Here is a 16,222-nt window from a genome sequence, read left to right on the forward strand (position 1 = left end):
GTTATTTATTGCCAGGAGTATAGCAAAGCCAAAATACTCCCCCTAATGAAGGGTACTTCCTCCCCCCAGTATCTTCTATTTGGACATAAAATTGTCCAGGCTGTGACCCAGAAGATTATGGATTTGTATGTGACCCCGGGGAGGAAAGCTGGTCCAGAGATCCAGAGACTTCTCTGAAGGATGATGTTATGTAGCTTTGTTTTCTCTCACAAATTCCTAGTGTCATAATAGACAACCAAGCCACCTAAATGCCATGCAGCTGGGTGGGGCTGGAAGGCCTTAATCTGAAAACTTCTTCAAACTTCAGCTATTGCCTAAATTTACTCCATCCTTATGATCCCTCCCTCCATCCATCCATTGATCTTGCTCAGGAATACCTTGACTTCTCAGAGCTGAAGAGTTCAGTGCTTATCTCCTATCCTAGTGCCCTGTGAAGTCAGAAACTCTTTTCTTTTTGCCATGTGATAGTTGGAGGACTTCACCCAGGGAATACATTCTCACAAATTGTGCCACGGAACACAGAGGGTCATACTGTGGGGTAAACACCACTCCTGTGTTTGTTGGCTAGCAAAGAAGACAGAGGGTAACTCCCTTGGGGAATTAAAATCTACATTTCCCATGGATGAAAGCACATCCTAAAAGCAATTACAAGGAACAGTTTGAAGAACCCAGCTTCAGACGAGGCAGAGGAACCAGGAAATAAACCCTGATTTTCTGCTAGTGGGCAAGTGATCCTACATGACGGCTTGTAGCCAAATGGTGACCACCTCCAGCACTACTGATGGTGCAGTCTTAGGAAAAATGACTCCTTCCATGAGCAAGCAGTGGGCATACACTGCCAGCTCTGCTGGGGGCTGAGGCATGGGAATGCTTGTGAAGGAGGCCTGATGCACCTTTTACACCATGTTGTCTCCAAGGTGCCCTAACTTGAGTCTCTGCTCAATGTATTGGGACTCTGCGTCCCTCCATAGCCTTATTCTAGAAGCCTGGGCACCTCAAAGTGCTGCTTGGGGCAGACCCTGGAGTACATGGCAGTAAGATGTAAGTTGCTTATTTTAAAGTAAAACTTCTGACATTTCCTCAGGTCTCTTTGGAGTGATACCTTGGTCTCTTTGTTGCTTTCTTCATCCTAATTTTTTGCTTAAAGCTCAGGCCCTCCACAAGGGGAAATGGACATCTCTTATAGGTGTGAAATGTACTCAGCCATTATGGATTCCAGCACACTGGGGGATACTGCCTGGAGTTCGTAGAAGACTGTTTACCCCAAAGAGTCCATACCTGTGTCTAAGTTTTGGTCTCCCTCCTAAAACATTCTGAATTTTGGTTTACATGTCTCTACAGTGAACCTGAAGGATTTATGCTTTGAAGTTCTATTTATAGCAATTTTACTGTCCACAATTTTTTGAGACAAATAGCAACATTATCAGACAATTAATTAGACCTGTACCTGCTGCCCTTTAGAGGCTGCAGACATCAGAGTATGCAGCTGATAATGACTTTCTCCCCAGAAGGAGAGGAGCTGAGATACAGTATTTTAAAAGAGGGTGAATCCAGAAGTCAGGTATGCTGCTAATTCCACACCTGTGGGAGAGAGAGAAAATGAGAGTGGAAGCTCCATGGCAGCTTTGTACACAGATTTAGCAATTTCTGGCTAAACTTCTCCTTGAGGAGAGAGAAGCAGAATTTGCATGTTCTGACATGCAGAGCTATGTCCCTGTTTGTCCCCTAACAATTGACTCACTTCGGGCTGCTCCTTGCCACTGGTAGCTGAACTATCAGAGAACAGTTTGTCCCATTTAGTCCAGTTAGTAAAGATATTCTTGAATTCTATAAAAATTCTCTCTCTTAAAAGACTGCTACAATGGTTTCCATTAACACTTAACAATCAAAAGTAGGTTTAGATGTAGTCCAGTAAATCATCTGAATAAGCATATTCTGAACTTGTAGAGCGGTTTTTATTTGGACTGAATTTGTAGTGTCAGATTTTTTCCATTCATTCTGACAGGTTGCCTCTGGTTGGGAAATAAAGGACAGAGGTCTGGAAGGTGGAGGAGCTGTAGGATTTCAGCAAAAATGTTTTGGGTTTGAAGAATAAATGATGTTTGAATCTTAAAAGCCACATTTAGTACCTAAATTGAATGTTTTGGTCTTGTTGAAAGTCTCAAAGCCTTTTCAACTACAAATTGGGCTTTAACATCCCAAGACACCCACAGTCCCATTGGGAGTATCCAAAGTCACACAGCTATGTCCCCTTTGGGCTTTCTGATCATGTATCCCCTGTGCTTCTCTCCTCTGTGGTCTTCTGTAGCCTGATATAGTTGTTGTTGGATTAATCTTTACAGCTGAAGTTACCAGGAACAAACCCAAGACCTTTGGAGGATGAAGTGTTAAGTGTTTGGCTATATAAGCCTGGAGGGTTTTAAGAGACTCAGGTTTGAGACTGTGCTCAGAAACTCAACACTGGATGTTGCTGCTCTTGGAGGAGAAATGACAAATTTAGCTTGTGAAACTGTTTTACTTCTTGTAAAGAATTCATTACCCCTCAGAGCATGGTCTTGAATCATCCTTTCTCAACCATTTAGTTTTCCTTCCTCTCTAGCTCAGAGAGTAATTTTCTGGTGAAGTTTAACAGCTTCAGCAGAGCTTTAGAAATCCTTAACTGGGAATGCTTAATAGAGTGGTCAAAAGGACCCCTTTGGGTCCAATGTTTTGCTCCAACTGGGGCATAGCAAAGACTTGTTTATGTGTGTCTCCTTGATATAGTTCAGGGCTCTAAGCTACCAGGGAAAATAGAGTAGGCTTTCTGTGCTACACATTGGCAAAGGTGGGTCTATTTTAAAGGTGACTGGGAGCCTGGGCCTGTAGGAAAGTGAGGGAAGGTTGTTTCTGGAGTATATGCTTAAGTTAAATCTCTGAAAATATAAAGATTTCAATAGCTGCACTCTGTCAGAGTCCAGAGTGAAGGGCACATCTCCAACAGGGTGATTCAGCTTGCTAAAAGGCTCTGTGTGCTGTGTTTATAAGCCAAAGGAATAAGGGTCCTTTTCTAACTCCTATATCCCTCAAATAACGGAGACAAAAGTCTCTTGCTACTTCAGCTTATGTAGCTGTGTTTTCTGATGTGAAAATGACAGAGGTAAATATAACAAATAAAACGGAAGGAATCCTGATGACCACAGACTCCCTCCTGAGTTCTCAACTGTTTCAGTGCAGTTACTCTTGATTTATGACTACATAAATAAAAAGTAGACCAGACCTGCTGCAGGTCTCTTGACTTTCCCTGCAGAAAATCTCAAGAGTGGAATTTTTAAAAAAATGTCCATAGAAATGTAAAAATCCCAGAACTTCAGTTTAGGTGACAGGTCATCTGCACTCTTAGATCTGCTGCTTAGATAGAGAACCAGTGCGTGTGTGGCAGTGTCAAAGTTGTTATCTGTTGGAGAGAGATAGAGAGAGATTTGTGGTACAGAACCCTCCTCAAACACCTGACATCAGGTTCTGCACATGCACACCAAGGTTGCTTTTTAGAAAACCCAAAGAATTATTTATACCTGAATTTTTGCAGAACTGAGATCTTGGGATATGAGCCCTCTGGGGCAAGAATTCCTTCCTACTTTGGCTTCTAATTGTTATTATTTGATGCCAGTGTAATGAAAGTAACTACTGAGATGGCATTCTTTGGGTTCTTTGCCTGACACTTGTAGTTCATTTTCTTTTGGATTAGTTAGGAAAGTCAGGCAGACTCTGCTATAAGTTCTTTACCTTGTTGTTTATCATGATAGAGTATATTGCATTAGCAAGGCAAAACTTAAATTTCTTTAAAAAGTGCTGCAAGTGGCAGTTCCTCCTGTGCAAATGTAAAGTTTAGATAAGTTTCAATGTTATTGGTATCCACATACTTGGCTTCCTTATGGGTAGTTACATTTTCCTTCATTCGGTTGTTGGACTTTTTTTGTGCACAAGGCATTTTGCACTTTTCATTATGTTTCCTTTAATGCATGCCATACCAAGAATTTGTGGTTTTGTTAGGTCCTGCAATCAGTATAAAATAAATTAAATTGTCTAAGAAAGCCATTACCATTGGCTTCTTATCGAAGTATACCAAACATTTTGCACAACAGGAGTGCAGTTTTGTATACTAAATTCTTAATACAAAATAGCTTTGCTAGACAGCAACGAAGCTTTCATTTTATTGCTTCATTTTGATTTACTTCTGTGCTCAGCAGAAAAAGCTATTTTAACTTGGAATTTAACACTGAGAATTCTGGGGAAATGGTTATGGTGTTCAGGGTAAATATGAATCTATGACTAAGAGTGGAAAGTTCTGGCTATTAAAAAGCTGGCTGAGCCCTGCCTGATCCTCATGTTGCAAGCAGCCACACCATATGCAGATACTACAGAATAAGGCTTTGACCTTTCTTTTTAAAATCAGGTTTTCATCTTGGAAGCTACCACACAAAAGTAGGGATAGTGGTGAGATTTCAGAATTTCTGAAACCAGGCTGATTTTAGTCAGATAGTTTAGGTGTCAAAAAGAACCAGTACTGAAAAGGTAAGATTTCCTCAGTTCACCTACATGCAGAACATGTCTAAGACTCCTGCTTTTCTGAATCTCTTTTCAAGTATAAGGGGTGTTTATTTGAATAGTGCATTTGGATTCTATTACTAGAATTGGGAAAGAAGCACAAAAAGGTTTCTTCTTAATCAGACATAAAAACATGTGATATTTCTAGAAGGTGCCTGCAAGTCTGAATACTTTTCAATTTCTTTCAGTCACTGCTATTTGCAGCTTCAGAGAACACGCCTAGGAAAAGGCAATTATTAAATTTTTCAGAATGATGCCATGAGATACATGGATCATCCTTCAGGCTGGCTTTCCACTGATCTAGGATACATGATTGGAAATACAGGGTATTGCAAGATACAGATGAATGAAGTAACTCATAATCTCATGCTCTTCACTAAATTTAGAGAAGAAGAATGTCTCTGTGGTGTGACCCTGGATAGTTAATTTGATTTCACTTCTCCTTTTCAGTATGGAGTTCATATGTTCCCCTGGGAAATTTTTGCACAGCAGTAGGGATCACACAGCCTTGACATTCACCAGGATGCTCAGTTTGGGCCTCATATGCTGTATTTGCAGACTTTAAACTTCTGTTAACATATATTATCCAGAACACAGGACTTGAATTTTCTTGTGTCACCTCTTTCTCATGTTGTTTCATCACTTCTGCTAATTCTTTCCATTTTTTTTTTTAAGCCTGAATCTGCCAGCCAGGACCATCACTCTGAGTCTGGAAAAGCAACACTTTGTCAAGCCTGATGCAACAACAATTCTGCAACATCTCAGGTTGGCCTGTAAAACTGAGTGCTGTGCTCAAACTAAGGAAAAAATAAGAGCTACAAGAAAGAGCTGTTATCTGACACAGATAGTGCATCAATTTATTATTTTTTTTTTTTGCTTTTATGTAGTTTGGCTTATCTTCAAGGAAACAGAAGCAGATTTTAACAAAAGCAACAACAGCTGCAGACTTTTACTCTGCCCTGAAAAAAGGGCATTGGTTACCATACTTAGTGTCATTTAAAAGCTTCCAGGAGTGGTCTTACTCAATGCTTCCTTTTAGCCAAAGAAAAATACGAGTTATCTGTGAATACTTTACATTCCAAATGTCTTAACAAACTCTTTAAGAAATGTTGATAACGATATCTAGTAATGACCGTTGCTTTAAAATATCTGCACTCAAAATATTGGACCATGTGTAATTTTTTAATTCTACAAAGTAACAGGGCCACATCAATATTTTTCAATCCCTGAGAATTTATCATCCATTTAAAATAGTACCGTATTGTTCAAGCTTGGAATACCACATAAGCATTTCATCAGAGGCTGGATCCTACTTTGTACTTGCACCATATCAATGGGGCTATTCATGTCAGTGAAACAAGAATGTTTGGGCTCTGGTAATGGAATGACCATCAATTATATATGTGAAATTGGCTCAGTAGAATTATCTTCCTGCTTTATTTCTTTTATTATTAATTCCTCACCATATTTAGTAGCTTGAAGCATTTGAAAAATAAATGGTAATATACTAGCCATAAAGTCTAAATGGGAAATGCTTTAATTATCTGGTGTCATTAAGCCAAGTCTTCGATAAACATGTATGAACACCTTTGGCTCACTTCTAACAGCTGTGAACATTTTCCAATAATCATATATTCTGATTACTTATCAAGTTTATCAGCATATTCCATGACCTGATAGGCCTTGTTGCTAGTCTAAGAGCGATGTTATCATAAATTAATACATTCTCATGCTAGAGAGTCCTTTCTGATTATATAGCTTGTCCTCTTGCATTTCAGAGGCCAAGCATTGTCAGCCACTCACATTTGTTTCAAGCCCTCCTTTTGTGGCAGTCACTAAGCCTTCACTTGCTCAGTATTTTGCTGATGAGCACAGGATGAGTTACTTAAACCTCATGGCTGTGACATAGTTCCATTGCAGTTACTTTCACTTCACACTTGTCTCTGATTTAATCAACAATTTGATTACACTGGTAACATTTTTTTTTCATATTCTTTTCCAGTTTATGAGGATTTCAATCTACTTTTTAACTGGTGCAAAGTAACTGTTGCCAGTATTTCACAGAACTGAATGGCTTCGCTTACAGATAGAAAAAAAGCAAAGAATTTAGTTAAGAAAGATTTTTCTGCTGATGGCTTCCTTTTTTTTCCCCTGCTCCATGTTTAATGCAAACACATAAAATTCAATTTAGAACAAGTGCTAAGTGGAACCTGACAATAGATTTAGCTATCATCCTTGAATGTTTATTTGTACTGCTTCTGAAAGAACATCACAGACAAGAAAAGCATTTCTTTAGAAATTTGAAGACTCTCAGTGAGCATCTGCTCAATCTGCTGCTGTGTCTGTTCACAGAGGAGTGGGTATTTTGCAATGATGCAGAGCAAGTGTGAGCCAGAGCTGGTCCTGGTTGGGTTTACTCACATAGGTTACTGCCACAGTGGGGGCACTGCCATGGCCCACCCTTGGCAAAACAGCCCAGGAAACAGGATGCACTGAGAAGACCCAGTCAACTTTTGATGCCCACTTTAAAGCAAGCAGTAGTTTAAACAGCTGTAGGGTGTTTTTTTTTTTTGGTTGTTTTTTTTTTTTTTTGCTTTGTTTTTGTTTTTTTGGTGGGAGAAGGTGGTTAGGAAGAGGAACTACATATGTAAGAATAAGGAATAGCCATTTTCTGTTTGGCTCAATGCTTTATTTTACAGTTTCTTATCTGACACTGGAGATTCTGATTTTACAGCACCTCATACCAAGTTTTAGAGGAAGCCTCAGAAAGCCAGTGGGAAGGGTTTCAAATGGCCACAATCTAGGTGAGAGTAGATTTTTTACTCTCTACTGTTTGCATCTCTTGCTCACAAATGTGGGCTGGCACTCTCTGTGTGATCACAGCCAGGTACACCTGAGCAAAGATGTCTGGTGGGGTCGTTTTTCCTCCCTTGGAGGCCCAGCATCCTGTGAGCTATATTTATCATCAGAGAGTAATTTTGCCAAGGAAGTTGGATCCAGCCAGGCTCCAAGACTCTAAAAGCTGTGGGAGTCAAGCAAAGACAGTGCTTGGCTGAATAGTCACAGATTGGCTCATAGTCAGTTGCCAGAGGAATTACTACTATAAATGTTTTCGTAGCAGGCACAAGATGTGAAATACAATCACTCAGGCTCCAAAGAAAAGCCACCATTTAGCATTCAGGATGAAATTCCAAGGTAGGTTTGCCACAAGCAGAATGGTATGGGGTAATGCACAGTATGCTGTCCTTGTCACTCAAGTGACAGAGCATGATGGAGAAACTATTCAAGGAGCATCTTTTATGTGGTGGAGGTGGCTCCAAAGAATTCTGATGCTTAGGATGAGCTGCCATGAAAATTCCCAATGCTTTTCTTGCCCTGCCCTCACTCAAAAGTTCCAGCTTTGGTGCAGAAGTGGGCACATCTGGTGCAGCTGCATCTGGCATTGCTTTTTTTGTTTTAGGCAGCTGAACAGTGATAGAGGCAGGTGTCTCTCCTTGCAAGGTTTAACACTCCTTTCTCTGGGTGTTCATCCCTTTTGTAGGCAGATGTCAGGGCTTGCAGGGTGCCTCTGTCTCTGTACTTGGGCCAGGCTGATAGTTTTTTCCCCCCAGGAGTTTTCAAAGAATTTGTTAGCCCCTGCATCTCCCATTCACTTCCATCTCTGTGGAAAAATGTAGTTATTCTTCAACTCCTTGGTTTAATAATTTTCTTCCCTCACAACAAGGACACCAGGGATATTTGCAAAAAAACTACCAAGAAAAAAAACAACAAACTTGAAATGCAGAAAATTGCAGCATCAAGCAGGTTGCATTCTTCTTTCGAGAACAAAGATGCTGATTCTCCAAACATTTTGTGGTCTTTATCCACAAAATGTTTTTTAGTTGCTCCTATTTGTCTCCCATCATTATGGGAAAATGAACAATTGATTTAAGCTTTTGGTTCGTTCACTAATCCAATCAGTTCAGGTATTGACTTGGAAGTGCTCAGTGCTTCTAACCATGTATTTAATTCCTCTTGGTCTGACCAGGACTAGCCAGTAAATGTGGGCAGACAGTGTTTTCTGGGGAAGTCCATTATTGCAATAAGACCAGCATGCTTTTGAGACTGGCACAATGTTGTCCTCATATATTTGACCTTTATGTTTCTTGCAGAATGACACTCCCAGGGCTACTAATTCCCCTGGAATAAGCTGTAATGGTGAGAAGATTTTTCTCCAATGTAGTTCACAAAATACTGTGCTGTTTCTAGGAGGAAAAAAGAGAAGACAGATATCCCCTACTCCTTTGGGAATATTCACCCCCTCTGTTTTCCACATTTCCAGTCTGCGAGGGATGGCAGATGCTAAATTCAGCTTTGCCTCCTCATTTGCCTTTGTCATGTCTCATCTGCAGGTGCACTGATGGAGCCAGGGTGACTTTTATGGGACAGAGGAAGGAGACATCTGTAGAGCCTTCATAGTTAAATAGCACACCATGAAAGACACTGTTGTCCTGCAATTTGTCCTAGAGTCTGGAAAACTGTTTTCCCTGTTCGTAATATATTTGGGTTTAGACTTGGCTTTAGCAGATAAGCTTGCATTGTGAGATATTTGTTTTATCATCTGAGTTTTCACCTCTGAGGTCTCACAAAAGATACTCAACACAGCCAGATGCTACTGTTATGCAGTAGACTACTGAGCACTGAGTAAATGAAGCAGAAGCATATTGTATTTTAGTTGGAGCTCTATCTAATGTAATTGTAAATATTTGAACACATGTTCTTTAAAGTTACCTTTGTTATGCTTCATTTGTTGACAACTGAATGGCACAGTAAACAAGTTTTTTGAGCAACAGTTTATATAAAAAAACCCCAACATGTCTTATGGCTAGAACACAGCAAGAATGATAGTGCTGCAAGTAAGTTTTGATGTCATCTGAAGCAGCTCCTCTTCCCATATCAAAGGAGGCGTTTTATGTGTTTTATCACGCTTATGAAACTTGCATGCAGAGAGAGCTCAAATGCAATCTCATTTTCTGCAGCAGCAGAGATCTCAGCCTTCTTTTCAGAACTCCTTGGACGGCTCTGCACAGTCTGAGGCAAATATGGACATACTGTAAAAGACTGGGACTGAGAGCTTTGTTACTTCCTCCCCAGCTCTTTGAGGAGATTTGCCTCTTGACCTGGCAGACCAGAGAAGTGGAGTTTGCTGTGTGCTTTTGTTCTACCCTTCTGTCTCCATGGTTTGCATGCTGGTTTTTAGAGGAATGGAGTACTTCCAGGCTTTCATGAGTGAATTCTTATGAGCCTTCCCTACATATAACGTTAAGTCCGATTGCATAAGCCTCAGATGTAGGTCCCTGGAAATAGAAGAAGCTGACATGCCCCATTGAAGAGGTAGAAGAAGAGATCACGGCTGGGCTTGGGGCTCCATTCTCCCGTCTGTGTCCACATGATGTGACTGATTGAAGAGGTGCAGTTACTGCAGCTGTAGGGAGGAGAATGGATGCCAGGGTTGGTTTTGGGGCTTGGATGGAATCATATCTAATTTTTGAGCATCCACATTGACATACTTATTACTGGTCTGGATTAGTTGGTGTTTTGTTTGGTATATTGGTTCTTTGGTTGTTTTTTTTCTCCCAGAACCCCACTGAACTACCATTTCAGTTATCTTGATATTTCCTACAAGTAAATTCATCTGAAAGCGTGCCTTTCCCAGAATAGATTATGTCCCTGTAGGTTTGGAGCCTTCAGCCTCTCTGTAACATCTTCTGTTACATGACTGTATTGCATTATATTTTTGTTTCTTTTATTCTGTTTGAAAGCATAATTCATACTAAATCTCTGCATGCAGAACATGATTTACTTGAGAGCACTGGTGCTTTGATCCTGATAATCAATTCTATTCCTTCCAATACAATGCCATGCCAAGACAATTTGTGATTTCTACATCCTCTAAGTTAATCTCACCTTTTATGCTTTGAAGAAAGCTCAAAAGAAAAAAGCAGAATAAACAAAAAGGTTTGTTTTTGCTCTCTTGCTTTCATCTGTTCTTAGAACTGGAGTGGGATCAGATGTCAGGAATGCTGGGAAGGCAGGAAATTTTGCTGCTACAGAGTGATTTGGCTATGTGGCTTTTCCTTGTCATCCAAGACTAATATTATAGAAAATTCAAGAACTATATAATGAAAGTTCCTGTATTGATCTTCAGGATAGAAAAGCTCTGCTCTGGATCATTTTGCATGTTGGTTAATATTGTGGCTTTTTTAATGTCAGTTTTTTAATCTTTCTATTGCAGATCATTGATAACAAGGATTACTAACGGGAATATCTCCTAGACTTCAACTTTCTGAAGGAAGGACTGTTCTGAAGTAATATTGGCTTGTAATTCAGGATTTGTGAGCCATCATCACTGGTAATATCCTACAAGTATTTGCATGATGGGACACATGCAAGTTAACTGACATAGTTAGCTAAGAAACAGATTTGTTTCTAGTTAATTGTAGCAGTGAGCAGATGTACATTGGAAAAGGAGGCAGTGGGAAGGTGGTTCTGTGTAACACTGGAAATGTGCTTGGCTAATTGTGCAGCCACCTGTGGTTGTGCAGATGGCAATATCTGTGCCACAGCTGCAATGTTCACCAAAGCCCTGCTATCCCTGGCAGAAGCAGCTGTAGCCTTTGAAGAGGGGAGAAAGGGAACAGCTCAAGCTGGTCTCACTTCTGATTGCAAATTACCAGTTGCTGTCCTCATAAACTATGTCTAATGTTTCACACTGTGCTTCAAGGCTTGCAGTGTTTCTGGAGGTGTAACAGGCAAGAGCAAAGCAACAGCTGAAATATTTAAACCAGAAGCTGCTGAACTCTAATGAAAAGAACCGAGACAGGATTCTGTAGCATAGTCAGCACCTGCCGTGACGTGGACTGTTTTGAATTCCTTATTTCTTCTTCTATTTTATATACTTAAGTGAATTTGGAATTTTGTCAGGTTTAATTACAGAGGTAAGAAAATCTGTACGCTTTTACTTTGAAGGTTCCCTTTTTTATATTTCTAAAGCCCTTGTAGTTTTTGTCTTCTGCCAAAAGGCAGTGGCATCTCTAGCCATGTGATCACTGGAGCTGACTGCTTCTGAAGAAGTAGGTATTTTGGATTACTTGATTTGATCTAGAAATGTGATTTTTTGTTTCTCTTTAATTCAGTACTGAAGTTTCTACCTTCAAGGGTAATTAGGATCTTAACTGAAGAATGCTTAAAATGTGAATCTCCTCCAAGTCCTATATGCTTGTCTCCTTGGCTCTGTTCTCTGCTCAAAGACATCAGCTGGAATTCCATGCTTGCTCTTTGTTTTGCAGGAGAACACAAGTGATCAGGGCTGTGCCACACAATGCATTCTCCCTTCTTGTAATGAAGCATAATGCTGAAATGGTGGTTTTTGAGGAAAGACTATTGGATACTGGGAATAGGAATTACAGGACATTGCTTGGAAGGTCCTTCCCTCTTTTATTCATGAGAAATTTGTGTGCGTGTTGTTATTTACACCTTATAATAAAGTGGCAGAAGAAGGGTCCACAAGAAGGTTGGGAGTTGGAGCACATGCCATATGTGAACAACCTGAGAGGTCTGGTCTTGTCCACTCTGAGGAAATGAAGACTTTGACAGACCTGAAAGGGTTCCCCTGGTACCTATGGGGAGGTTACTGAGAAGATGGAGCCAGCCTCTTATGGCAATGCATGGTGTGAAAATGAGAGTCAAGAGGTGTAAACTGGAACAGAAGAGGTTTATGCTGTTTACAAGGGAGAAACTTTTTCCCCATGAGGGCATTCAAGCAGTGAAGCAAGTTATGCAAAGGTATTCTACAGCTTTTCTGCTTGTGGGTTTTCAAGACCCAACTGGATAAAAACCTGACAACATAGTCTCACCTGAAAGCTAAGCCTGGTTTGGGCTAAAAAGTTGGACCCCCTGAGGTCCCTTCCAGTCTCTACTACCTTATGATAATGGGATTTGGTGTATTTATGCCTGACACAATTTTTGCATGAAGTATGAATTTTGAGGCAGAACCCTTTTTGGGTCGTAGCACCAGCTACGTCCCATTTCCCATGAGGGAAAAGGGAAGTCACGGAAGAGCCACTGTGACTTCCTATTTTTCATCAGCAGTTTACACAGCCTGGAGAACACAGACTTTTGATGGGTCCCCAGCCACAGTACAAATTACACAGATATTACTAACTGAGGATTCATGAGAACACAGGACAGGAAGGGAGTGCAGGAGACTCTGACCATTGGCCTCTGTTACTGCACACAGCCATGACATATCTGCCCTTTTTAGAAAAATATCTTCTTGCTTTAAAATCAAGTAATCAAGTTTTAATACTATTGTTCCCATGGCAAGACTGTTCCAGAATCTCTACTTTCCATTTGCCATTTGTTAGAAAACTCCTAATTTGTGGTTTGAATTTATTCATGACCTGTTTAAATCCATTTGTTCTGCTGCCTTGTTTTTCTTTGCTATGGTTTAAATAGCTCTTCTGGTACTTATTTCCTCAAAATGTATGTAGAAAGCAAACCAATCCATCTCAGCTTTCATCTGGGAAGTTAAACAGACCAAGGTCTCCCAGGCTTCACTTTTAAAACAAGCTTCTCATTCCCCTCACCAACCTGCTTCAATCTGAATTAATTGACCTGAGACTGGATTACCAATACAGTACATATTACTCCTAATGAGATCTGTCTAAAATCCATACAATGTAGTAATATTTGCACAGATCCATTGAAAATACTTCAGTTAGTACTTCATGACTGCTTTTGCTTTCTTTTGTGGGCACCAGGACTTCTTTGGCAGCACCTGCTTTTACAACAGTTTATAACTCATTGCTATTGTGTCTTCCTGTACCTTGTCTACCTTTTCTGATCATTTAATCTTTTAACTAGTTGTCAAGGTTTTCCACTTGCTTGCTGACAGTCTCCTGCACTTTTATGTTGTTGATTACTCCTCTTTTCATCCTTTATAACTGATGGCTTGGATTTATTCCTGAAGAACTCTGCTTGTGAGGGAGGTCTTTCTCCAGTCTCATACTCCTCCTTTTCATTATCATTGTTTCGACTTTTCTAGGTCCTTACCTTCAAGCATGGTCTCTATTTAAGATGTAATTCTTTACAGGAGTTGAGATGGGTGAAAGCTAACTGCACTTTTTCTAAGAAATGCAACCTGATGGTGGTGGCAGCCCTGTCCATGGCAGGGGGCTTAGATCTAGATTATCTTGAAACTCTCTTCCAACCTATTCTATGAATAAGTTATTGGAAATCTTAGGTTTCACTGACAACACATGCCCTTCCTTATTTTTCTCTGAAACCCTCATGTTGCTGGAGCCAAGCCCAGCTGCTGCTGAATTATGCACAGCACAAGAACAAAGAGCAGAAAGGCAAGAACAAAACCTCCTATGACCTATTAAAACCATGGGAGAGAATTCACCAGGTGCCTTGTCCTTACCTAATGTGGGCTATGTCCAAGGTGCACTGTTAGTGCTCTCTCTCTTCCCCTTGTCATTAACAACCAATAAAGGCCTCTCAATTTTCATTCATTCCTTTCACAGTCAACATGGACGTGCCAGCCAAAGCACTGAATGATGGACACTGATTTGATATTGACTGATGGATAACTTCTAGCTCTTTCTGAGTGTCAAACTTGGTGATTGACATTCCTGCTTAGTAACAAGAATAACAGCTCACAGAACTCATAGGCAAGTGATGCATGTGCAGAAGAAATTTTGTTTGCTAAGCCTTCCTTCTGAGGCATCTTTTCATAGTGCAGCAGGTATGTAATATTAGTGCTAATATTATTTAAATTGCAAGTGATTCTCACAAGTTGCAAGTGAAGAGACAGAACTAGGCACCATTAAAGCACCATGAGTTGCAAGAAAATAATGATTCAGGGCTGGAAGTACTAGAACTTTGTGTTCTATCAGTTTTTCTAAAGGATAACAAACAAAATCAGGCTTCCAACAAAATAAATGACTACTTCCAAAGGCCACAGTGTCTACTCTGTGTGGTGCTTGCTCCTGCTGTAGCTTCACATTAGTCTCTGCCAAGTAATCCTGAAGTTTGCTTTAGTGGTCAGAGCTGGTGGAAAAGCTGGTTGGCTGTACAAAGCAACAGTTCCAGAGGCTGAAAGAGAAAAGCTTCTACAGAGCTTGAAACCTCACTTAATCCTTAGCTAGTGTACAAATTGACAAGATAATATTGAGCTTATCTGGCTCCTGTGGTTAAGATCCTGTTAGGCCCTAGATCAGTGATTTCTGAGAAGTGTTAGTGAAGCAAAGCATTAGGGATTTCTTTAGCTCTACCAGCTCCCTTGATGTTTCATTTGCTTTTTGATTGAATGTTTCCCTCATCTACTACAAGTGCCTGCATTCTGAAGAGACTGGATTCTTCTTTTTATGAAAAAAAAATATCCTGCTGAAATTAGCCATAAACTGGGCCAGTTTGAGTCTCCATGCAAAATCCAGTGCCACTGAGACAAGAAGTACACTATCCCCTGCTTGTGTTGTTGTTGACAAAAGAGAACTTTGGTAATTTTGTCTTTCATCAAAAAAGAGTGGGTTTTGATAAAATCCTTGATGCTTAAGTGAAAAAAAGGAGCATATTTTAATTTTAAAGAAGTAAAATTTCAACAAAAAGCACAGTATCAAATCTGCATCCACTTTGTTCTCTAACAGCTATCAGTTCTGAGTTTATGGAGATCATGGAGAAGAAAGAAGAATGCTGGGTGAAGGGTTGTCACTTTGGCTCTCTCCATGGACAGTGATGTGCAGGATGTGTGATGGAGCTGTGTCTATATTGCAAATCCTACCGTGCCTGGAACATTTGATACCCCCTACCAGTGCAGGGAGGAGGCAGGGATGCTGCACTGCCTGTCTCCTGTGGGTGTTCAGTTGCAAGTCCCCAAGGTCTGGCCAGTGAAGGTGCACTTGATTCAGGACTGAACACTGGTGATTTCAAGGGAGTTAGAGTGACATGGCAACCAAGACAGAACAGTTGTGTGTGCTGTATATAGCAGGAATAGAACTGAAAACTGTGATGCTTTAAAATTTTGCTGTTTTTTTTTTCCCCAGGAGCCACCTTTAACTAGAATGTAATGAGCTCCCAGCCATAGGCACGAGTAGGAGTAAAACACTCACACAGCCCACTATGCCAATTAACTCAAGGTGAAAATGAGGGCACTTTTATCAGGATTTTCATGAAATCATTGCAATATCTTTCCTTCTAGATTCTCAGATGAGATAATAAAATTGCGATTAAAAAAATTCTGAGATTGTGAAATCAATGCAGGTTTTGGCGTCCCTTAGTTTTCTAGCTAGATAATGGATTTTAGACTTGTTAATATCAAAATAGTGTTCTTGGTGGGTTGTTAACAAAATGATTCTTTGCATGAAGTCACAGGAATAAAATCCTCATTAGGAAGGAGTTTCTGTTTTATTGTAGCTAAATCAGAACAGCAGTGTTGTCATTACTGTTTTCATCTAACCTGATGTTAACAAAAGACAAAACAAAAGATCTCTTTGCTCATTTATGAAAAAGAAAATAAAACAATTGTATTATTAGAAAAACATTTTTGTAAATGAATTATCAAACATGAAAATGGTGTACATGGTGTCCCTAGCTATTT

The 16,222-nt window shown here is 40.1% G+C and overlaps 1 long non-coding RNA gene across 1 annotated transcript in view; it reads left to right on the forward strand.

Moving 5' to 3' along the window:
- The window catches only part of LOC146768463 (uncharacterized), a 31,790-nt gene extending 20,798 nt beyond the window's left edge, over positions 1–10,992 (forward strand). Inside the window, exons 2-3 of the long non-coding RNA XR_014953049.1 lie at positions 5,260–5,349; positions 10,859–10,992. This is a non-coding gene — a long non-coding RNA (uncharacterized LOC146768463). The remainder of the gene's footprint in view (positions 1–5,259; positions 5,350–10,858) is intronic.
- Positions 10,993–16,222: the final 5,230 nt, after the last annotated feature.

The sequence above is a fragment of the Lonchura striata genome, chromosome 2 (genome assembly GCF_050655825.1).
Source record: "Lonchura striata isolate lonStrDom1 chromosome 2, ASM5065582v1, whole genome shotgun sequence".
NCBI lineage: Eukaryota > Metazoa > Chordata > Aves > Passeriformes > Estrildidae > Lonchura > Lonchura striata.